This window comes from Rhyacophila brunnea, unplaced genomic scaffold (assembly GCF_057557595.1).
Source record: "Rhyacophila brunnea isolate RB1 unplaced genomic scaffold, BYU_Rbru_1.0 scaffold_3, whole genome shotgun sequence".
Taxonomy (NCBI): domain Eukaryota; kingdom Metazoa; phylum Arthropoda; class Insecta; order Trichoptera; family Rhyacophilidae; genus Rhyacophila; species Rhyacophila brunnea.
Window position 1 is genome coordinate 56,011,735 of NW_028232965.1, and position 27,447 is coordinate 56,039,181.

At 31.1% G+C, this 27,447-nt stretch overlaps 1 protein-coding gene across 1 annotated transcript in view; it reads right to left on the reverse strand.

Moving 5' to 3' along the window:
* LOC147068583 (uncharacterized) overlaps positions 1 to 22,107 on the reverse strand; it is a 435,171-nt gene extending 413,064 nt beyond the window's left edge. The window contains exon 1 of the mRNA XM_085953004.1: positions 21,711 to 22,107. The gene's annotated coding sequence lies outside the window, so the exon portion shown is untranslated. The remainder of the gene's footprint in view (positions 1 to 21,710) is intronic.
* Between the last annotated feature and the right edge of the window lie 5,340 nt (positions 22,108 to 27,447).

Below are 27,447 nucleotides of genomic sequence, written 5' to 3' on the forward strand. Positions count from 1 at the left end.
GAAAGATTTTCTTATAATATATAAAAATAATATTTAAAATATATTAACCAGCACAAATTGTTGTGCGTTATTAAAATGCATATATTATATTAATTATTGTCTATGTGTGTATTCATCTTCTTCTACAGCGTTACAATCATTTATCTCAGTCCAAAAAGCAGTTTTCGCCACTGCTGTAAGTCCGAATATAACCAAATTACATGAGTAATATGATGATAACTTTTAATAATATATCGCATTAAAATAACTTTTTTCGTTCATTGACGAATACATTATATCTAATAATATCACATTCATTCAATGTGCTATGGTGCAGGTGGCTTAATTTGGTAAAGCACATTGGCCGAAATCAGATGGGTGCAGATTCGGGTCTCGCTTGAAATGGGCTAATTATTCTACAATGGCACCATGGTTACAGCAAAAGCAATTTGCAGTCGTAGTAGTGTTATTTGCTAGCATTGTAGCAAACAATGGCAATTAATACACATGCGAATCGCGTATAGTGCAATGTATAATAATTTACTTATTGAGAATACTGTGTATGTTTCAGAAGTCTTTCAGATTATGTATTTTCAATATTGTTGTCATTTTTAGTTCAAGTTTAGATGTTTCTAAAATAGATAGAAATACTATTGATATTTTTTATTCGCTATAAAAGTAAGTGAATCACAAAAAGACTCATTTTGTTGGTGAGTGCAATCTGTTTTGATATTATTTCAGCATGTTCACTTGAGTGCTTTATCAAATCAAATAAAAATAGCTTTCCACTGGTTTTTATTGAGTATTTCTCTAACAGTATAAAAACTAGCTACTTCTAAATAGCAGATGTTTACATAATACAATATGAAGTATGCGTACACAAAACATATTACTAAAAAATCAAATTTCTTCTGACTTATTTTTGGAGTGTTGGAGTCATTATTAATATTAATTTTCAATTTCGTACAGAATAATTCAATTTAATACAATACACAACCATTCATCTAACAGTGTTTATTTTTATCCAAGTGATGGAACTACCAATATATTATATACCTTCTCACAATCCATAAAACACATATTATATAATTATATAAGTGACACTTTGTATTCTTTACAGTGCTCTATGATTTCTCTGAATACTAGCTATCCTTCTCAAAATCCGCATTGTTCTCTTGGTTGATTTTCGTCTTCGATTCGTCGATTTGAGAAAAGTCTAGAAAATAGAGACGAGAATGATTAGACGAAAAACTTCTGTTGCTTTTTGTGAAAAATAAAAAAGGTAGTATTTTTTTTTTGAAATAAGCCATTTCTGTGTCATTTCGTGCCATGTCAATGTATGGCTACGGCCGTATGTTGTAGCTTAGCCACTGGGAAATGCCAATAGTAATGGCGTATTTTCAGTATCTTTAGATTATCTTCAAATGTGTTAATCGTGCCCATTTTTTGAATAATAAAATGCCCAATTCTTGTCAACTTTGGGATTACAAAGATTATAAAATATATTTTTGTATCGTAAATATGTCACTATATAATTTTAACATTAATTTTACTAATGGTTTTGTAAATGCGTTTAAAAATTAATAAACATAAAAAATCTTTCTCTCCAGTCTCTATCTCACCACTGCACATGGATGTACTGAAATATGACTATATTCTAAAACATTAGAGCGAGAGGTTTAAAAGAATACTATTTTATGTAATAAAAATACTTTATGCAGTCATCAAATATTTAAAATAAATATAAAGGATAATAAGGCTTCAAAATTATATAAATAGATTATCTACAACGTTTAAGGAATGTCCAGGGTTATGCTCTGAAAATACCATAAAAGCTCCATTTTGACCTACGCTGAGCATGTGGGCCCTTAACACTAAAATAAATTAAACTCAACAACTTTCTTTCCCTTTTTATTTGGCATTTTATTAACAACAACCATTGTTTATTTTTGTTCAAACTCTTACTCGACTTTACAATAATTACTTGTATGAGGTTTACATTAAATTTATTAATGTGTTCTGTCTTTTTCCGAATGGTTTTGCGGAGTAAGAAAAATTCTATATCGTTTGCAGCGTCTAATTGCTCTTGGTCTCTACTCCAAAGATTTAATGTGTAATAGGTTGAACAAGTGGCTAACATCCATTTCTCGTAAAAAAAATCTGTTAATACAACCTCCAATCTGTGGAGGCCTATAAATAATTCTCTCAATATCAAACATAGTGAAGTAGGTAGTAGTCAAGGTAATAAAAATAAATATAAGATACGATTAAACAGAAATTAAATCAGAACGAAATAAAAAAAACATTAAAAGCTTATATAAGAACAAAACTTTTTCCTTATCAAATGCATAATATATACAACACATATCTTTTATATAATATTAGTATAAATAATATGGTTTTAAGAGAAAATATTAATACTTGAAAGTAACTTAACTGTATTTAGTTATATTTTGAGATTGGGTGCGAAAACGTATACTAATATTATTATGATAAAAATAACTTTGAACAACTAGCTTGAATGGGAAACTTTCCAAGAAGTATCTACTAAGGGAAACCGGGAAACACGGAATCTCAATCAACACCGGAGATTGCTAAACGCGATATGGGATATTCTGAAAACTTATAGGTAGGCCATGTTGTTTCGTTTTCAAGGCTTTCCTTCAATTTTCATTATAAAAATAATGTAATATGGAAACCATATTATTAGCGAAAATATCTTAACGTGTTCGGAGCATTTTATTTTTTCTTATAGATAAGGTTTCATGTTGAATTAATGAGCATTTATTCTAACGAAATAAATGAACATTCTTAAGAAATTCTCATTACCTCATACGCGTCAAATACATTATCATCACGTTATGTGCTTTCAGATGCTGTTACAGTAATCTGCCACTACGGGAGAAAATTATTGTCCAATGTCGTTTTTCTTAGTATTTAATCCCATGCCCATACCGTAGCACAATTTGAACCTTTAAACGAACATTGTCAGTTAGCAAAATCTGCTGAAATTACCAGAACAACAATGAGGTCACCTCACGCGTACGTCGCTACATCGGCAACCTTATGAATCAACGAACGTTGTTTATTACAGTCTACGTGCCTACATATTTTCAACTCACCTCAAAACGTGCGCCCTTCGTTTTTTTTTATTTTATTCTCTATGGATTTTCTATTAAATTATTATTTATATGTGGTGTTTACATTATCTATGGTCTGCAGATTGGGTTCTGTAGAAAATATTTTCTTTGGATGTAATATCGTAAGTAATTTTAACGTATGCATTATCACGGAATCGCTTTAATGGGGGGTTAGGAATAGGTATGGATGGGAATATAGGATGGGGATATAGGGAATAGGGATAGGTTTGGGGATGTAGGATAGGGATAAGTTGGGGATAAGCATGAGACTCGGGGAAATAGGATGCAGGGTCGTGGATGGTTTGACTTATTACCTCTAAGACCTCAGTTACCTGTCCGGTTACTTCGCTCATTCGTTGGAAGTTCCTGTATAATAATAAAGTACATAAAGATGGAATAAATATAAATATCTCGGTTTGAGCGCCACTCTATGATGATGCATAGAGACAATAGTGAAGGATAATTAAATGAAAAGCAAGTAGAGAAATTTCAACAATTGTATATTAATAAATAAGATAACTTGCGGGCTACAGTGTATAAAAATGTATAATTACTTAAGTGAATCACGAGCACCTAAAGCGATACAATATTTAGATAAATAAGAACAAAAAACCCAAAAGCTAATTCGGTCGGTGGACCGTAACATAAATGAACAATAAATACCGATTACACAAAAGGCTCTCCAGCCTATTCGCTGCCCTTGATTCCTTCCAGGACGGAATCGAGGAGTGCGTCTTCAAACGTGTGGGGACCGTGGAGTTCCTCCGATCTCCTGGCGTGGGCGGGACGTCCTTCAGATGGCCATCGTCGTCGTCTCCAAAACGTCAGGAAATCGAAAGCCCTGTGCCCAGGGTCCGAGGCTCGGAACTGGCCAAGACGTCTGCTTCCTTCGAACGATCAAGACTGAGAGAACGACTCCTGCTTCGCCTTCGTGTAAAAAGCCCGCTATCTCCTATAGCGCCGGAAATAGCGTCACGAACTCCGTACAAACTATCCCGTGCGCAGGCGCGATCCGGTCGTACTTTTGCGTAGTGTTGCCCTCGTAAAGACTTCCTTGACTTAGTGTGTTATGTTATAAAATAACATGACAGCATATTATGTACTGCTAAATTATATACCTATGTATAAAAAAATAATTAAATAATTCAAAATAGGTAGTAATAAATTAGAGTTGGCACTCTTCATAATTGAATTTATAGACATAGTAATTATTCAAAATATTCTGCAGAGTGACGAAATTATAGACTAAATTTGTCGCCGTACCAGCACGTGATAGCACGTGACGTAATCATAATGTAATCGCAGCATTAGAGGTGTGAATTTATATTATTTATCATTTATTGCTTCAACACAAATAAATAGATTAGTAATTGAAATGGCATCTACTTGGAAACTCTGCTTTACAAAACAAAATGATAATAGAATAATAACCAAAATAGCTATCTCTTATAAAACTAATTTGTTAAATGTAATATAATTAATACTATATAATATATTCTTTCTAAAGTAGAATCTATCAAGTAAAACACATGTAACCGTTAATATTCTTACATAAAATATAAATCACCTGCGAGAATATTCTAGAATCTTCAATGCGTTCATTGTTCCTTCGTACCAGATGTCATGATGCCAGTACCTAAATGAAGATGTTCAACATTACAGAATAAGACAATACTTAGTATATAATACTTAGAAATTGCAATACCGGTTTTAAAAATCCAAAATACTGGAATTTCCGGTATTAAGAAAGCACACTCGTTCACGTTTTTGAAAATGAATTATACGTTATGTTCTGCTAAAATGCAAATATATTGAGCGAATCCAACAGAAGTGAAAAAATAATAAAATAAATTTTATCAAATATATTTATATATATAATTGTCGCGATGAATTATCATAATATTATTTCTAAATATAAAACATCCGTGACAAAAATGTTCAATTATTCTATAATTATTAATGACTGTACAAGCGTTGAATTTGAGAAGCTTTTCATGCAGCCGGACTTATCTGCACTTGATGAACTTTTGAGGGCTTTAGTTGAAATTATCAATATATTCAAATTATTTTTAAAAAAAATCACTAGTTATACAATAATCATGACCAATATATATTTTTAAATCTTAACATAATAAATATAGGTATGTAGGTTTTTGCCATAAAATAATATTTTAAAAAGATTTTAATAGCTATATCTATTGACAATCACATACTTTTGTTTTTTTTTAATGTTTAAGAAATACCGGTATTAATACCGGTATCCAATAAGAACTACCAAAAAACCGGTATTGACATTTTCATTCAGTATTGCAATCCCTAATAATACTGTGAGTAAGATAAGATACAGTATAAATATACGCACGATATTTAAAGCCACGTAGCTAAGACATATTATATGCTACGACTATCAAATCTTATTGTTAATTAGTACTGTCTACCTACGTCAAAAACAAACATGAAATAAATACTAATAGAAGACTTCTAATACTCTGAACAGTCTAAACCAATGATACTCAACCTTTTTTTTTCTTCGGGCCAAATACATATATTTGTAAAGTAACGCGGGCCGCATCACTACTGATGTGACGAAAAAAATCATGAAACCCCCCCTTTTTTACAAAACATTTTTGAGATTTTAAAAATTATGCATGTTTTTTAAATTAATCGTGTGCAATAGCAACACTCTTATACCAGATCTGATGTGGACCATAATGACAATCCTCTTCGGGTGTCACTATATTATGTGCGTCAAAGTCGAAACGAATCTCAAAATATACAAAATTCTTGATAATGTGTTTCGGGCCGCACATAAAAGCTTAAATGGCCGCATGTGGCCCGCGGACCGCAGGTTAAGTATCGCTGGTCTAAACACTACAATAATTTTAAGAATATCCTAGCTTCGTTAAAAATTAACAAAATAATTACAAGATAAAAAGAACTTTTTTGATAACGTTTTTAAATTTTCTGTTGAATTATTATGCTCAATATGCTCAAACTTGTACTTGATATGAAGTAAATAAAAAACAAACAAACAAACAAATATAGAATACTGAAATGTCATTTTCATTTCATTTTGATTTCCATATTAACGCACGTATATATTAATAATTTAGTTGCTAGGACCACCTCCTTAGCATCCAATAATAGTCTTTTACTTTTTACGGATTTTTCTGAAATAACTTTTCATACAAAACAGAACTAACTGAAAATGAATTCAATTCTGCTTAAAGATGGCTAAATGTATTAAAAGAATGCATTGGCATCGTGTTTTGATATATTCTAAAAGTTTCAAATGTCTAGCTAGTCGGTAAGTTAGTTAAAATCGATTGCAAGATTTGTACTGGACAAACAACCACCGGACAAACAAGAATACGAGCTAATAAAAACGTTGTAAAAAATGCAACACATTTAGTTGATGTTATTTCATGTACTCAATTATAATTTGGAATTTTAAATGTTCAAGAGGTTTAAGTGATAATTCATTAAAATTTATAAAAAAAAAGAGTTTAGCACTAATTGTTATATGTATTATAATATAATAAATAACTCATTTCATAAATAAAATTTTACTCAATTTCCCACACCACATATTATCATAACTTATTTTCTAACCCCACCACATAATATTAACTATAATTATAATATTACATACACTCAACCGTAAAATGTGTTACTATAAACATACCAGCGCATCTATTCTATAAACAAGGCTGCTATCGGCGGCCATCGAAGGTAGTTTATCATATTTATGTATTGAGGTATTATAATTGTTACAATAAGTTAGCCGTCTGAATTATTGAGCTATCGATCCAAGCTTTTTCCTTGCAGAGCTTTTCTAAAACATACGATTTGAAGGTGTTTCATGTTTACATCAACAAATTACCACCATATTTTTTAATTAAATCTGGGTAATAACCACAGAACAGAAAATAAATAGAATTCCTGTAGGCTATATACCAATACAGTAAATTTTGAAGCAAAGTTTTGAATTTGTGAGTATCCTACAAAAATGAACCACGCATTATAGACGTGCAATAGTGTGTGTAATACACCAATATTAAATGAGCGTCAATGCATAAACCGAGAGCAGTTGTCAGTATTCGACGTATGACATATTCTTAACACGCGTTTAAATTTATCCCATATTCTGCCTTACTCGAGATCGGTTGCCTGCTTCTCCTTACCCGTTAGGTATTTCAGTTCCCATTATTTCTGAGATCCCTGGTAATAACACTATACAATTTATTATTTTATCCTCTAGTATTAGTTTTCAATTTAATTTATTTTAAATTAAAGATTTTTTATCTAAAATAAATTATATATTTTAGTAGATTTAAGTTACACGGTACTATTGATTATGTTATTGCTTTTAAAATCTCATATTAAAACTTTTTCGTCAACAACTATTGAGAAACCGTTATAATCCTTTCTCTTTCAGTTGTGTTGAGGCACGATCACATAAATTATAACAATAACATATGGCTGCATTGTTGCTATCACTTCGCGTCGTTTGTAAATAATATGTTATCTAAGTCACGACCCTAGGATTGCCTTAATTTCATCCAAACGCGAAGAAGTCGGGACTTGATTGTTTGAAAAGAAACCCTTAAAATGTGAATTCATCCTGCGGGAGACACTATCACGTGATTCCACTACTCGAAAATCTTTTCCAAGAGGATTACAAATTAGGGTAGTACAACCCAAGAGAACGTGACCGGCATCCAATATGAAAAGTGCGCGTGGTCATTCATATAAACACGTATGGTTAGAATTTTTAAATAGTCGAAACTTGGGGAGGGTTTTTTTGCTGATGACTGATCCTCTGCTAGGTCAGAAGTCAGTTAATAATATTATTTCATTTGCGAAATCTCAAGAGAGCTTCTCTAGTAACCATTTTAGAAACTCTCCCATCTAATTTTACATAACGTATTTAACGTAGGTACATGATATATTATATTGAAAACTGAAAAATTAAACAAAATAATAATGTGACTAACTTGACTAACAAACCGCCCTTTGGCTCCAGACGAATACGGGGAGAAATCACAGGTGGAATTATTTAGTGGGAGGATTGCTTCAAAATGAACAATGCTTATGAAAACGGATTTACACAGCACAGTAGAAATTAGAAATGTTTGATTATTCATTTCGCATGCGGTGAGAAGTAAGTATTTAGTTAATATCAGGGTTTGAAATCCATAAAAAATCCGTATAAAACATCAGACGTATAGACCGCTAGATCAACGAAATAGTCAAGTTCTGCGTAAATACATGCCAACGCAACACATATAGGGATTTTTTTTTATTCAACGAATAATTCACAAGATTTAAAAATTTAACATTCTAGTTAATGAACATACATAATTTTGAAAACACTTCTGAGAAAATATATTATAACAAATTTTAACTAATGGCTCTTAATACTCTGTAAAGCTAAAATTGGTCGCAATTAAGGATGACGCCTATATCATAGTAGTATATGTGCATGGGCGCGAAGCCGGAGAGATGCAGGTTCGATTCCTGCTAGGTGTCTTACTTTTTTCAAAAAAGATTTTTTCTATGGTTATAATAGGTATATTTTCTCAGAAGTGTTTTCAAAATTATGTATGTACATATGGAGAGGCGTTTATCCAACAGCGAATTTATCCAGACTGATGATAATTATTAGAATAATGATTTATATTAATATTTTGGTCTTACTCAAAGAATTTGGACTATAAATAGAAGGACCCTTGTATTATGTTACTTGTCTTCCATTTGACATTAATTGAAATTATTTAGCAATCGCATGAACCACACGGCTTAAATCCACAAATATTAACATCGCTCATTTGCTATTCCTTACTCGATTGCGGTTTTAAATGGTTTTACACAAATTTTACATTATGTGTAGTTATTATATGCTACTTATATACTCATATTGATGAATTCTCTTTTCATATGCACTGCAAATTGGCAAATAAATGTCATAGCAGTAGAATGAAGTTCTCTGCAAATAAACATGCAATGCAAATTCACTTGTAGCTAACTTAATCAGTTAACCAGGTTCTTTTTTGTTTCAATTTCATATAATTAGACTATAACTCTAAGTTTTTGTCTAATCTTTGGACACTGCTACATGATTGATAAATAATAATATTATGTAACTAACTTATCCGTACAATTATTTCTCTCAATTCATTATGTTGTCTTTTATTTTTGCAATGTAGCACTTGAATTATATCCCTGGGAGAAGTATGCATACACTGTTCTGTATATTCTACCAATACTCTCGTAACGTTAGTATGCAAAACACGAACCCGCAATGTAAGTGAAGTTCAATAATAAAAAATATCGTTGCGTCGCTTGAAAAAATGCACTTTGGCCAAAACGTGGAAAAACCGCAAACTAAACCAAAGAACAAGGGAGCTTTTTTTAGAGTATATACAAATATTTGACAAAAGCTCTTTTAGCTTGAACCTCTAAAGTCTAAATGATTAATTAGGTCGTTCAGCACCAACGCCACATTTCAAAGGCATCAATTGCTTTAATGTAGTTATTTATTTATTAAAAAAAAAAACATTTTAGACATATCAAATTTGAATTTAGGACGCTCATAATATGAGATTTTTTTAAACTGGTACTATTTAAGCAAATTAAATAAAAATACAATATTACATAATATATACTAAGTTTAATATTACTCTCGCGAGAGATAAGAAATAAAAAATGATAAAAATATAATAAAATAAATTTGAAAAACAAAATACTGAAAATGTATATGTTTTGGGGAGCGCATTGACTAATCTTGCACTCGATCGATTATCCGATTACTAAAAAAACTTTGTTTTAAACGCATTATTCTAGCACGTCAACGCCAATTCAATTAATTATAAATAAAACACTCCTGGCAAAATAAATACAACTTTATCTTCAATACTCACGGTTTATCGGACAAGAAAACTATTTACGATGGGATCTACAAATCTATCAGCGCCGTGGGCCTCCGTGTACTTAAAACCGCCACTGCTCAATACCGGAAATTAAAAATTGTGACGAAATGTATAATTTTAATGATAATATTACAATTCCTCAATCCTTCTATTGCGGTAAGACATTTTACGGAATTTTCTTTAATTATTATTTGTTTATTTTTCAGTGACCGATCCTAAAAAGATCATATTATAATATGGATGTTGTATTAATAGATTTTTATTTATACATTAAGAGATGTTAGCCAGTTACTCAATATATTAAGTCTTTTACTCAGATCCAAAAACACATTAAAAAACAACATATTAATTTTCCAGAACCGGGATTCAAGCCCATGACACTATAAGCCAAAAAGGTAACTTATTATTATATTCACTATTCATTTTTAGCGGAAGGTTATTGGAAATGACAAATATATTTTATTAAATGTTTACTTAATTATAATTTTATTAATTACATACATAGTACAAGCCTAACTAAAAAAATGCTCAGAACAACATATATGCAAGCTATTCTGCTATCACATTGCCTCGTCGATCATATTTATTCACGGAACCAAAATAAAACTCTGTCCGTTGTAAAATTATTTATACTTTGGTCATTATTTATCTTTGAGCTCTTAATATTTAGACTCTAAATCTTTCAGTAACGACTTTGCTTTCAAGGTAACTACTACAAAAACAAACTTAGGTAGATACGTAATATTTTAAATAACATAGTAATTATAAAATTAATACTATCGACGGAGTATACTTGGTGGAATTTCAATTTAAATTACTATTCTATTTTAGTCGTTTTTTGCGATCTGGAAGACCTACCAACTAAGTGAAATCTAAGATTTTACATACGAAACTATAATTTTATAAAACGTCACTGTCCAAGCCAATTAAGTGTTGTAACCGTCAAATGAAGGGGTCATTCCAAGATAATGATATGCCACAGAAACATAGTTTGGAGTATGGGCAATTTAATGTTCCTGTTCGTTGTTCACATATTCTTGATCAACATTACTATTGTAACAGGGAAAATCACTATCCTCATTTAAAATGTTCGATATATGCATTGCACAAATAATTATTTTGTTGTGGCATACCATGTTATAACCATTTTTGTTGTTGTTATAATTTGAATTTGCAAGAACTGCACATAGATAATATAGAAAGAGAACTGTGTAATTTTTTTTAAAAAGTATCTTTAGTAAAACGTGAGTGTGTACCCGCGGAATTGTTTTTATTCAAAATCAACAATTTCATAATTATGTGGCATATACTTGTCATGCGATAATCTCTTTAAATATCAAATTGTTCAAGAGTGGAGAAAACTGTAGGTAGGTATTGGATTTATTGTAATATTAATCAAAATTATCAATCACATTTGATTGAAAACGGACTTCAAAGCTCTGTTAAAATTTTCACAATGATATGACTAGTAGATATTTAACTATTAATGTTTTTCATCAAAAATTAGGGTTACGATACTTGACTCGGAGCACTTTGGAGGAATTGCGTACAAAAAATTAACTCATTTTGAACACTGACAATTTTATTTGAAATATTATTTTATTACAAATTGAGAATTTTCTTTTATTGACACACCATAGGGTTACAGCATTTGGCTGGAATATGTTTTTTCAAGTTAGAAATGGCTTAAAAATAGTATTGAATTATTTTGATATGAAATAATTTTTGGGATTTATTATACTTGGCCAGTTCATGTAAGAGTATGCAATAAGTCAATTTCTATCAAAATGTCACTTCGATTAAAAGTAAGGTTTACGACAATTAGTCTGTACGGTGACGATATATTGTGGTAATGATGTGGATGAAAATATATATTTTAAAAATTGACCATTCAGTTTACCGATATAGATTCTCCTTATCTCCACACACGTTTTGTGGTAGAATACTGCGGCGTAACGAACAGTAAGCACTTTCGAAAGATATGTCGGGTGTGTATCCGGAAATTTGTACGTATGCAGTTCGCCGTATCACACTTCACCGTGAAATGTTGTATCGGAAATATATGGTTGTATACCGTCCAACCTCTTTGGGTAGTATAGTACTGAGATAAAATCCATGTCTAAATAAAACATGGTTCTTGTCGGTTTACAAGAAGCCAGCGGCAAGCAAATTTTGAAAATAGCCGATATTCTGGATTATTTATTAGGTAGGTTAGGTTAGGTTTTCATTCTTGAATTCATGAATTTGCCTAAATCGGATATGAAAATGCTCCACGAACAACGCGTAATTTCTTCATCTCGGTGCTATAGAGATGATCGCATACCTATCCGATAAGAAAGCTTACGGCGAACTGTGTTACGGTGAAATGTAATACGTATAATTATATATAACCGTTGGGTGTATCCAACAGCAACAACACTTACAATAACTAAGTTGGCGTTAACTCCAGTTTGCGTGATTTATATTCTGTTTTAATATATTATGGTAAAGTTTTACTTAGAAGAGACCTAATTGTTATATATAATATTAGTGCAGTTTATTGCAAGATCTGAATGTGAAAACTCACTGACATTTTTAACAATAAACTTTGTTTTATTACAGACGAGGAGCCGTGACGTACCTAAATGTATTTTATTTTTACGGCACTCATATGCCAATCGACCATATGTCCTGTCTAGGGATTTCAATACCGAAAGAAAATATAAATACCGGTTTTTCGGTATTTCTTAGTGAATACCGGTAATCGTTAAAACATAAACATATGTAGTTATCAGGAAATATAGCTATCAAAATCTCTTTCAAACATTATTTTACAGCATAATCCTACCTACCTACGTATATTATGTTGACATTTGACAGTTGACAAATATATATTGATCATACTACTGTAAAACTGGTGATTTTTACAAATAATTTAAATATATTGATAATTTTAATTAAAGCCCTCAAAAAGCTAGTTCAGTAAGTGCAAATAAGTGTGGTTGCAGGAAAAGCTTCTTCAATTCAACGCTTGTACAGTCATCAATAATTTTATTATAGAATAATTGAAAATTTATCATGGATGTTTTCTATTTCTAAATAATATTATGTTAATTTATCGCGACAATTTTATATATAGGTAAGTATATTAGATGGATTTTGTTTTATTATTATTTCACTTCTGTTGGATTCAGTCGATATATTTTCATTTTAGCAGCACATAACTAATACACTCAATTAAATATGCAATACAGTACAAAGTAATGAAGAAATAACATTAAATTCATCTTCAACAACGTAAACGATTGTGGTTTCCTAATACCGAAAATTCCGGTATTTTGGATTTTTAAAACCGGTATTTTGGTATTGATAAATACTGGAATACCGGTTTTTAAATACTGGTATTGCAATCCCTAGTCCTGTCGTCTATTCATTCTGTTGGCGGCATCCAGTCGACTGTGGCAAATGGTGATTCTACTATGTAGAAAAGACACAACTTTTTTTATACTAATGCAGTTGAAAGATTTTGCGACAGACAACGAGTATGTCTTCACACTGGGTTATAATACTGACTATAATGATGATGATAATATGATATGTCAAGCGAAATTATATACATTCGATACAGCAGAAATATTGACATTTAGGTAAATGAGTATTTCCTATCCCTACGTCCTCGTACATAATTCAGTTGGCTAAAACATGCTGATACTCCATACAGCCAACAAGTAATGAATAATATATTATGTTTGTTCAATCAATACCGTTAATTTAACACAAGTGCTGTTTTGAATTATTTGCTTCGTAGTGTAAGAAATAAGTACACACTGAAATTAGTATTGACGAGTATAATCGTGACTGAGTTTATGTACTGAAACCAATTTCGATATGTACCCAGCATATTATTGTTATATAAACATTTTTTTGTCGTGGAGGTCATAATCTATTTTCTATATAAATATTTATTCATATTAACTAGTTTTATGGTAGTCAATGGTATGATATATTATGTATATATATATATTACAATTATAATAATGACTCATTTTGTTTTATTATGCCCACTCATTCAAATGAAATATTATAGAGAAAATTGTACCGTTCAATGATGAACTGAGAGAATCGTAGTCCGTATCTCGGTTGGATGACTTCGGTGGGCAGGACACAAACAGCACACGGATAACGGTGACCCATGCACGCATGTGTTTTACGTAAGCTCAAATGGGCGAACAGGTATTGGACACTGAGGATTCTATAGACTGATGATTTCACTGTCAATACTGAATACATTGGTGTCTGATTGACAGCAGAGAACCGCCGAGATTATAATCAACTACTCCAGAATGCCTACCTTGGCCGAAGATGATGATGAAAGGCGAGTTTAAAAATAAGAATTAAACTAATATTTTCAATAAATACACACAATTAACTGTTTTGTATATAATATAACACTATCATATTCCGTTAGACTTTAAATGTATTGGACTGGAAAAAAAAACCTAATTGGAGGGAAAATGTAAAAGGGGGGTATTGAAAAAAAGAACATTAAAATTTTATGTTTCTAAAAAAATAACGTTTTATTAAAAAACAACATTCAATTTAAATTTTTATTGAAAAAATCATGTACATAATATGTATATTAGTTTGTTGCATTTTTGTTTTTTTTGTTATGTAATTCTCTTTCAAGACTATATAAACATTTAAAAGTGTCATCTTGGATATCAGAAAAGTTTGTAAAGTGGGTTTTTAAACCCTCGGTGAACCTCATTGCTTCTTCTTTTGTTGGAATATCAACCTCTTCTTCATCAGACAGTTCTTCAGAAGCGCGCGTAACTTGCATATTCTGAATATTTCCGACGTAAATCGCGGGATAGAAAGACGTAAATGCGGGTATTAAATGTACTGAAATACATCGGGACCGAAAAAATTACACGCAATTGCCGGGAAAACGTGAATACCGGGCACGTAAAAACGAGGTTATACTGTAGTTATAATGTAGTTAGTCGGTTTGAAACTGGTAAATTCGTGTTAGTTTTCATATTGAAATTCATACAAACACTGCCAGATATGGCCACACAAGAAAGTAACAACTAAAATATAGAATATTCAATCGATTCTATTAATATATCTTACAAATACATACATTATACAACTCATAATATACAGATACATCATTGAAATTACATTACTTATATTATTTTATATAATATGGAATGCCGATTGCTCAAACCCTGTAAATTTTTTGTATTATTTTTTCTTCTATGCCGAAGACTAGAAATCACTGAGCTCGAAATAATTATATGAAAAAAAATGGATTATATTATTATTTCACAAATTAATAAAGAAGAGAATTTTTGCAGGCTTATTCAAATATTTTCAGATAATTGGATTAAAAATCTTAGCTAAACAAAGTGTAATCAACTTAATTTATAATGCTTGGTTAAGCAAGTAAATTCAATCTTGTTCGTTACGAAATTATAAAATATAATATAATACATTTTTTTTTGTATCCATAGATTATTTGGAATTTTTAATATTATACTATACAACACTTTTTTTCAATTTCACCGAAAAATGATTAAAAATGTATTACGTAAGAATAAATAAACATGTGTTTTGATCAAAATAAATAAATACTAACAGCCAATGCGCAATGAGCTTTTTTAGTTTCACGTTTGAGTGATTATTACTTATTAATTAATCAGGTAAAAGCTCGCTGTTGGGTGGGAAACCATTTTGAAAGCTCACTTACACATTTGAAGAGAATTACCAACATCAATCAGTTTAATTTAATTTAATATGTTACCTCCAGTTTAGAATAGTATGCTTACAAGTAATTACTCGTTTATTGGATATGACAGAGTTTCTCGAATACGTTGGGTATATAACTTGAATAATATTGTCACCGTATATTCAAATATTATCCTAAGTGTAGTAATTTGAGTGCAAATAGTTTAGGTTTAACTTTAGACTTAACCTATAAGGGTTCATATAAATTTCTTGTATTATTATCAGTCAATACCAAGAATATCTGTATGCGAACAAAGTTTTCGATTCAAAGGAAAATACAAAAAAATAACATAGATATTAAATTTATATTATAACATTTTAAATGTTCGTAAAAAGCCGTTGTTTTATACAACTTTTGAAGAGTTTTTATACAATGTTCATCTGTTTACACATAGATTTATCTTAGTGTGAACTTTGCATAACAATATATTTATTGATATTTTGTTTTAGACGTGGTTTAATTGGTAGCCAGTAGCCATAAAAAGAATATTATATTAGAATCGTTTAACTATTAGCTGCGTAGATGCGATTTCTATCACGGGGCTAATAAATGCGTTTATTGTATATTATGCTTAGTATTATTGACTGATCACTTCACGTTCATATGTCATATTTAGGGGCCGTCTTTATAGAGGGAGGTTGTCTAACGTCTGTAAATATTGATTGTATTAATATATGGGACAAAGTGAATCATATTTATATTGGTATTATCTACGTACGAATCTATATCGAAATAACAATATCGATACCAAAGTATCAAATATCTACTATCAATTGAATTTTTAAGATTAGAAAGTTTGATAAATTAAAATACAATTATAAACATACATACTTTTGAAAACACTTCTGAGAAAATATGTTATGTTATAACCAATAGAAAAAAATCTTTTTGAAAAAAGTAAGACACCCAGCGGGAATCGAACCAGCATCTTTCGAGTTTCGCGAACATTCACATATACCACTATGCTATAGGTGCCATACTTAATTGCGACAAAATTTAACTTTTGGTTCTTAATACTCTCTAAAGCGCTTTCCGAATTGAGTTGTGTTGAATAAAAAATAGTTAATTAGAAATAAAATGTATTTTAATAAATCATTTATAATATACTGTAACAAAAGGCGCTAAAAACTATAGGCGCTATACTTAATTGCGTTTTAGTGTTTTCAAAATTATGTATATTCAATAATTAGAATGTAACATTCTTAAATCTTGTGAATTATTCGTTGACTAACAAAATAGTTAATTAAAAATACAATTATAATTTCTTTTAGTCAATTAATGTCTTTCCACCAAGAATTTACATTGAGCACAAAAAAGATTAATAAACATCGAATGTTATTATTTGTTATTCTGTTCTTCGCAACTTCAAAAATATTAACACGGATTATAAATATCTCTTCATTGTATAACATAAAAATGACGGACGTGTTCTATATACCTACCTATCTAAGAAGTAATTGACTATTTTCTATGTGTGGAAAAACTATCTACAATAAAACCCCTTTCAAAAAATTATTTTAATAAAATCAATAACACACCACTTTATCGAACTATGAGCTTATTTACCAAATAGAATATGAAAATTTTGGTATATGGAAAACATTTCAGAAGTGCTGACTCATATGTGAAATTCATATAGGTAATGTATTATACCTACCTCAGTAAGCAGCTCCCCATCATTTTCAACGCGTTGTGGGAATAACCTTATTAGCAATTTCACGTGGCTTAGTTTTTGGGCAGGTGGTGCCTGCCTCTAACGGAAAGCGGTTTTTAGTTGGCCGGTATCCGTTTACTTATACGTTTTATATGAAAATGGAAAGCTGCTACAAAGCTTTATCATTTTCCGATGAATTTAAAAATACCAATTAATATTGTTATTTTAAATATATATTAGGCTCATAATCACGTCATAATATTATCATATCTCAGAATAAAATTGCAATGGCATGTCTAAAAAAGTATTTTAATTGCTACGACGTACTACCTTAATTCTGCAAGTATGTAATGTCGTTTTAAATTCCATTGTCTTAATTTTTAACGAAGTTGAATTGTTTATGGTATAGTATAGTACTCCAGCCATAAGTGAGTGGCTAACAAACTACACTCGTACAGCAACCTTTATGAATCATTCACATTAGAGCTGGGATGGAAAAAGATATCAATAAATATGGAAGGAGACTCAAATTTTCACAAGGTTGTATAATTATTACCAACCTGATAATGATGATGACTATAATTACATTATTTTTAAAAACCTCAGAAAACATAACTTTAAAAAAAAAATCTAGGAAAAATCTAAACACAGTCGGATTCGAACGTCACTTCTTTCACGGTGAGTGATAGCTCTTATCATTTGAGCTATCGGTCCACCTATCATGCGAATAAAATCAAATATGTGTCCTCGACGGCGCGTCAAACTATGCCAGAATAAATTGGCCAATGTAATGTATTTTCAATAATAAATTCAATTGTATTTAGTGAACTTCACAAATTATAAATTTAAGATGTTCACAACGTGATACGAAAATACAAAAATTATAAAGTAAGTACATATAAATACGCCGAATGAGTCAAGTTGACCCGAATTTTTAAATTTATAAAATAACGCCTATACTCATACGTTGGTGGAATATCCGAAACGTTTTGGCAGAACATTATTATTACCCTCCCACTTAGCATGACTATGGTAGGCATAAGAATCGAACATTCTTAAATATTGTGTGCATTCTGTATCGAATAAAAAAATGATATAGAGATATAGTGCAAAGTATAAAATACTGGCTTTAATGTATTTTTAATTTTATTGTGTACGCATTTATATAATCTTGCCGTATGAATTATAAATATAAGTAATTGTTCACAATAACCATTAACAATGTAAATTGTAAATCAACAATAAACGTTGAGTAAGGGCTTGTTCACGCGGGCCTAGTACTCATTCAAAGTATTCACTACACTAGCACTACTGAATTAGTAATATGCATTAATATTATTCCAGTAGCGAGTACTAAACCCATATAAACAAGCCTTTAGGAAGATTTAAAGTAATACTGAATGATATAGAGCGAACTTTCTATAATTTATAATTTGTATGGACAACGTTTATAAGCATTCAAATATTGTATATAATATGTTTGTATGCAAAAATATTAATCTCAATACAAAACAGATAAAATTAAACTCTCTTAATAATAGATTTACTTTTCCATGAATATTAAATATTGTTTAATATTCATTCCTAATTAAAAAATTGATAAAAATACGATTTTAAGACCGTGTGTATTTTGTATTGAATAAAAAATATAAAATAGTTTAAAGTACGCTTTAACTAAAATTTAGAGATATCCTGAAGGCATCTAGGAATGAAGGCTTGTACAAAACACCTTTTTTCAAAAGTAAAATAATTATAAATAACACCTCAGTGACATACTTAAATTTCATCGTGATTAGTGAGAAGACCCATAGTTTAACGGCCCACATACCCAACGTAGATCAAAATGGAGATTATGGTATTTTCAAAACATTAGCCTGAACATTCCTTAAACGTTGTAGATAATCTATTTATATAATTTTGAAGCGTTATTATCCTTTATATTTATTTTAAACATTTGATGACTGCATTAAGTATTTTTATTACATAAAATAGTATTCTTTTAAACCTCTCGATCTAATGTTTTAGAATATAGTCATATTTCAGTACATCCATGTGCAGTGGTGTTTAGATTTTTTAGATTTATTAATTTTTAAACGCATTTATAAAACCATTAGTAAAATTTTTGTTAACATTATATAGTGAAATGTTTACGATAAAAAATTATATTTATAATCTCTGTGATCCCAAATTTGACAAGAATTAGGCATTTTATTATTCAATAAATGGGCACGATTAACACATTTTAAGATAATTCTAAATATATTGAGTATAAGCTATGTCTTCGACCATTCAAATGTGATAGAACATCTTACGAATAATGATTGTTTTATAATAATTATTGACATAAGAATAAGATAGTATTTTTTTGAAATACGCCATTTCTATTGGCCCAATATAAATGGCGCAAATCTCCATTTTGACCTACGTGGCGCATGTGGGCCCTGTGATTATTATAGCTCAAATCCTATTCGGTGAAAAAAAAAAACTACTAAATATATCACATATAAAATCTAAAAAGACAAGACAGATACTTTGTTAACAAGCTGTTTCACTTCGACATAAATTGTAAGATGTATATTATAACAATCGCCCAATGTTTACGATACACATATTTGCCGCTGACTTGATAATGTATGTTGGTTTTTTTTTGTCAACGAAGAAAGCTTCCCAATGCTTTATTCTGCAATGTTTACAATAAAGTTAGTTGGTGAAGAATACCTTAATAAATTTTGTGTAGGTATAATAAGGACTTCCCCGGGATTTGGGCGCCTGGGGAAATCATTTTCAAAGGATCTTTTGTTATTTTGGAATGATATTTCATATTTTCCAAGTCGTATTTTTTGTATCTACATTCAACGGTACGACAGCAGAAACTGAATCTTTTATGAGAAAATGTATTGTCCTATCGCTCGAGGAAAATACCACGCAACATTGTGAAATGTGTAATTTTAATTGAGTGTCTTTATAATATACGAGATTTCTTCAATTATATATATATATAAGATAAGCAAATATATACATCTTAATAATATGTATATTTACCATATATGTATCTTATATCCTAGATATAATATATATCCCTATATACTAGATTACACGGTGCCAACTTTATTTTATATTAAAAACAGAAATATATAATTATACCATACAGAACATACATAATTTTGAAAACACTTGGAACAATGGAAAAAATCTTTTTTGAAAAAATAAGACACCCAGCATTCATCGAACCTGTATCTCTCTGGTTTTGCACCCATGCACATAGACCACTATACCATACTCAATCGCGACAAATTTTAACTAATGACGAAGAAAGACTGAGGAGAAGAGAGAAGACACTCTGAAGCGCTTTCCAGATTGAGTTACTACCATACTAATCAAACCCCATTCGCTGCGGACCTTTTAATTAATATGTAGTTACCACATTTAAATAACATGCTAATTATATCTAATGGGTACCTGATGGTCAACGCACCAGTTGCGTCCAGTATTAAATTGAGAAACTGTTTCAATTAATTATATTTAACTTATAACTGAAAATTGTCACTGTAATGTGTGTTATTAATTATAAATTCCAGCGTAAGCCCATTACCTACATACGTTGTGACAGTTTTGAATTTGTAATTTGAAAAATTCACTATATTTAAATTAAATAAATAATATGAATGTAATTCATGAAATAACATACATCGTAGTACCTAGTACCTAATTTACATAACTTTATAATAGGCAGAACTAGTCTCATTCGGTTACAAAGGCATTGCACATAATATTATAAAATTATACTACTATTTTCATTATATTAACCTAACTTACAACTTATTGTTTTAATATTGTCTTTAATAGTTTTTTAGTTATTATAATTTTAATAGTTTTGACTTTTTGACGATGGTACAAATAGATAATTAATTAATTTCCTAAGACTGCATTTATCGTGTACCGCATTCAAAAGTGTTCATATTTTCTGAATCAGACTGTTCTGCAATTACCTAATAATAAAATTGTTTGCCTAATGTCTAGAGAATAATTCTTAGAATCACAACCAAACATTAATTACATATTGGCATTGGAATTAACTAAACGGTAATTAACAGTGTATAAATCCACATGATAAGGATCTTTAAATAAAAATTGAGATACCGCTAATCAAGTAAGTTAGTAATAGTTTATACATTTAGTTAAGAAGTGTGTATGTTGTTTGTTTACATTATAACACGCCAAATGTTTATACTTACACCCAGCTGATATCCGCTACCCGTACTTAAAACACTAAGAAATAAACTGATATTATTATGATTGGAAATTGTATATTTTAAAACACACAATAAATAACCACAAAGTGTGGTAAATATTTTCCTTTACTGAATGTAATTCACTGTATCACTGTTACACCGCCGGCGTAAAGTGTGTATATTTTGAAATAGTGCATTATTTTTCAAAGTGTTTTCGAAATGCCGCGAATTTCCACGCACGCGTACTTCGCGAAGTCTCCCAATACACTGACGCCCGAAGCTCAACAGATAATGGCCTAGGACGCGCGAAAATGTTTTTCAGGTAGCAGACGTCGAAGGCACGAGGAAAAATCCATCGCCGGCGAACGCGCGCGCATTCAGAACGGCCAGGCTTGACAATGCGGGACTAAACTCAGCCTGGGATGTTCGGGAAAAGCCGTGAAAAGTCGGCTAGGATCGCGGAGCTGCGCGCGCATACTGTACGGGTGACCATTATCTGGTTATTAAGGAGTATGTATGCCTATCTGGGCATCGGGATGGGCTTTGAATTGTCCCTTTCCTTTGTACGGCGGTAGCAATCGGCTTACGTACTCTGCCAGCGTGAATACATCGATCACATTTCCACGTACGATTTGCGTGTCCATTCAAAGGCTTTGTAGGCCTCCTCGTTATCTTCCATACAAAAATATAAGCACCGATTTAATCAAAAGAAGCCACCACAACATAAAAGAGCTCTATCATTATATTATATTTCGTGACATTCTCACATTGATAACGAAAATAAAATAAGCAAAAGCCAAATATTTTACTCCAAAAATATTTGTATTAAGGGTTTTTGAAGTTATACTTCTTTTGGAGCGTTTGGTAGAGAGCAAATTGAGAGCTGCGCGTGCACACCGTTACGAAAGTGCGCGACGGTATAAAGTTAGCTGCGAATCAGTCAGCTGTATACAAACGCAAGTTTGATAGTAGAATTGTTGAAACGTCAGAGTGACAGTTGTTACTTTAAAAATAAAAACAACGAGAAACAATTATATAATTTAGTAATATACGTTAAAGCGTATAGAAATAAATCAACGGCGCTCCAATAAGCGGCCCTTTTTTTGAGTGTGTAATTTAACAAGATAATTAAGAGCTAGTCGAAGAATCTAGCTAGGTTATCATAAGTTTTGTTCTTGTTTTGTTACGCCAACGAAGTATAACTTCTAACGCGCGTACATAAGTACACACACCGATTTTTTTTAATAGTAGCAGCATTTATAAGATTTGACCAAGCGCTATTCCTCAAATAATTTTTTATTAGAGCAAAAACGTTCAAATACATTATGATGGACGTCTCTTAGTGTCATGCTGTCACGGCGACAAATTTAGTCTATGGTTTTCTCATTCCTCAGAATATTTTGAACGATCACTATCTCTATAAAATCGATGATGGAGAGTGCCAACTCTAATGAATTAGTATTTTGAATTATTATTCATTATTCATGCTAATTTCAATTAGTTTTAACAGTTTATATGCGTGCGTACGCTAAAAGTACTTGCGATATTGCATCTATTGATCATATTTTAAACAGAACCCAACCTGCAGACCATAGATAATGGACAACACTATTACCTATAGAAAACCACTAAAAACAAAAAACACGCGATTTTGACATGAGTCGAAAATGTATAGGCATGTAGAAAATGATAAAAAAAAAATTATTGAGTCATACAGGTATCGATGCAATACGGTACGCATGAGGTGACATCATTGTTGTTCTGGTGATTTCGACAGATTTTTCTAACTGACAATGTCCGTTTAAAGGTTCAAAATGTGCTCCGGATGATAGCATTAGTCTGATAACATTTTAAACACCAAGAAAAATGACATTACACACTTTTTCCCATATTGGCAGCTTACTGTGACATCACGTGACAGATCATAAAATCATAATATTATATTTGAACCTTTTTTTACCAACTTAGTCCAACTTTTATAGTGCTGAAGCACATTAGGTGAAAAGCAACTCCAAATAGGGGGCGCACAATTTTCATGAGCTTCTTCCCACCTAGAATCAAGATTTTTTTATCTCTTTCTTCCAATAAATAAAACCTCATTGGACAGTGGGGTGTCAACGTTAAACATAGCCTCATTTTAGTTTTTTTCTGATCAGCTTTTTCATTGTAAAGAAAATATTAGTCCAAGAAAATTTTCAGTGCTTTAAAAAAGGGTCATTATGCGTCATTTCGTAGTTGAGATTTGACAATTTTTCTTTCACGTACCAGCAAAATTTCAACACGTTCCATAGGTTTGCCACCGCTGGTATAGATAGTGCATTGCTCGAAATACAACACAGACTTTCTTAAATAGTACAAGTCAATATTTACGCATGAGCCAAGCCTAGACCAGCCTACCGCTGGTAGACATTTTCTGTAAACTGACAATATTGCCCTCTGTCTTATAAATATTGTACTGCAGTGGTTTCCAAACTTTATGTTGCTACGCCTCCTTTTAAAAAATCTTAATATTGGCGCCTTCTCCCCCCCCCCCTTTTATTTAATACACACAATTTTTATAAGTGTGTTATATAAAAAATGAAAAAAAACTTACCTAATTGACAGAATAATAACAAGGTTTTACTATATTTTTAATGCGACGGACGTGCTTGTTTATTAGCACAAAGTTTATCAAATCTGGGTGTCATTCAGGAGAGTGCCACTCGTAGCTCTTTTTCTATTACTAATCATTTCGATATTTGGATTTCATTGCAGCTAATGCAGAAAATCTCGTTTCGCATACATATGATGTTATGAATGGTAGAAGTACATGCATGGCTTTGCTTGGCAAAGTGTTACAGTCTTCACTTCGATTCAACCGAAATTTAACTATGGTTTCACTCTGATTTTTTTTGTTTCAATGTAGCACCTATCGCAAGATAATTCTATCAATTTTTATTTTTAAATAGTAGCCAATTCAAATTCATCTTCTTGTTAATTGACAAATGGATTCTGTATCCACGCGAATACAAATTATGTGAAAAGTGCATTAGCAAACCATGCAAATGTTCAGTAAAGAGATTTTTGTTTGCTTCAATATTAACTCTGGCGCAAAAAGCATTTAAAAGTGGAAACATGTCATGAAAGAATTTTGATTTCCATAGCTCCAATTTTTTTATGAACGCTTTCACTTTGTATTTTTGAATCAGTGAATGCATTTGTGGTCCTTGCAGTGATTTATTTAAAACACACAATTTTCTAAAAAAAAATCAACCAAATAGGCAAATTTTATATTAAAGTTATCGTTCCTGAACAGATTTGCCTCTTCATTATGATTGTCATCAAGACAATCTTTTTGAGTTCAAACACGATTTGAATCCTTTTTGCATGAGACACCCAGCGCAATCCACAATAATTTAGAAGTGAGGTAGGTACCTATAATTAGCTTCCATATCTTCACACAGATTTGCAAACAAACTAAATTTTAAAGGACTCTTTTATTATACCTAACAAGATGCCGTTTTATGAACTATGGTACTTGCAAACTGCAAACTTGTAGTTACATTTCTGTTTAAATTTTCGCGCCTCTATTTGCACTAGCCCGCGCCTCCAGTTTGGAAATCGTTGTTGTACTGTATTGCATTTCCACAAAATTTAGCTAAGAACCTATCTCGTTTATCCAACTGTCTGTAAGTTAACCTTTCGGATGTTTTGTAGCTCTTGAGTACTTCTGGACGACCAAATTTATCTCTTCTTCAAGCTATGTGACCCACTTATTTATGTTTAAAGTTTTTACATAACTCTATTAGATCGCGTACCCTCGTTTATTTACTTGCCCAATTATTTCAATTTTTTTCCATTGCGTACGTCCAACATACCCCTTTCCAAAACATGCTGTGCAAAACTAAGTTTATAAATGCGCCCCTCTTTAACCGAGAGTGCATGCTTACTTGAACATGTGATTAAGGGAGTACACACTCGTTGAACACACAGAAATTACAATTCAATAAACATAGCATCGTTTTATTATATTGTAAAAATTTCAATTTATGATCATTGCCACATTTCGTTAAAAAATACTTTACTCCAAAGCATACTGAATTTTTTTTTTTAAATTTGTGACATATTATATTAATTAAATTGATATAAGTAAATATAGATATAATGTTAAATTTTGTTTTGCTTATATTTATTGCAGTAAATGAACTATTTGCTAAAATAATGGATTTCTGATTTGAAAAAAAAAATTTGCAATAAATATTGAATGACTTATCGCGATTTTAAAATGGACGCCGAATCTATACTATAATTTCGAAAATATATTTGTTTGTACCGTCGTGTCGGTTTTTCTTTATACAAATCCACACGCGCAGTCGGGTTTCGACAAAATTTGGAGGGTAGATGGAGGCCAACGAGCCGGAGTGCGTGGTATGGGTCTCGAATTTCAGATTTAACCCGCTTCTTCTTTTTCTTCATTCTATCTTATTTTATTCGTACGGTTCCTATACCATTCATCCAATTGCGATGAAACTTTGATGAGTTGTTGTGTGCAGACCCGCGAAGGTTTTTGAATTAGTATTATATAAAATGCAAAGTTTGTTTGTTCCATCCAATTTTGATTTTTTTTACAACATATTAATACTATCTAAAACGTTTGTATATTTTGGATTCGATTAATTAATTTAGTGTTCTTTTGTTTGACCTTTACTCCTATGAGAATTATTTTCATATTGCCATATTGTATTACAGATATGTAATATTAAAAAATAATTGCTTTTTATTATTTTTTTAAAATCTAAAATAAATGTATCTACGAAGCGACCCTGTGCGAAGCCGAGTACTTCAGCTAGTATATTATATATGTGTGTAAAAGAAGTGAGTGAGCGAAAAATACCAGATTTAAAAAAAATCATAAAACACTTTCCACCTAAGCTCAATGGAATGGAATACATATGTGAATATCCAAAGCAATTTGAATGGACGCAGTATTTGCATGCCTAATTAGCATCACCAATGGCAGGTTAGTTCTGATGAAATAATGGCAAGAATAACGGAGAATTCGAACTGCATCTAGAAATTACTCAACACAAATATAGCCAATCAACGTATTGAATTATTTATTTTAATTACCATAAAGGTGCAATAGTGCAAATATATGCGTTTGTTGAACAATGCGTTCTGCATTTTCTTATTAGCATTACTCAATATTTTATATTACCTAAGATTAATAATCCATTTTTTTTATTCCATATCTACAGAATATATACACCATGGTCCCCACAGTGGCCTGGCGCCCGTGCTCAGGAGAGGCTAGTTGACCAGATAAGTGAGATAAACACACCTCACAAATTTGTTTTACTAGTAAAAAAGCGCTATTTTCCTTCAATGTTATTATTTAAAATTATGTGGTTGTACGATACAATTTTTTATTGTGTACTCGGCAACTTCATAATAATTCAAATAGATGCATTAAAATATACAAAAACACCAAATATACACACTTATTTTACCGCGTACCTACACTATTTGGAAAATGCTACTGTAGAGCGTCAGACTGCCTTTATCCTTAGCGATAGGTAGGGGGGCCGCCAAAGATCCTAGCATGGGGGCCCGCTTCAAGATGTGGGGCCATGAAATACATATTAGACAATTCTTTATTACAGAATATACAAAATGTTGAAAAACCTCAATCGGATCGATAACTTAAAGCAGTGTTTACTAAAAAGTTTATCACGGCCCCTGGTTTCATTAGCTAAAATAC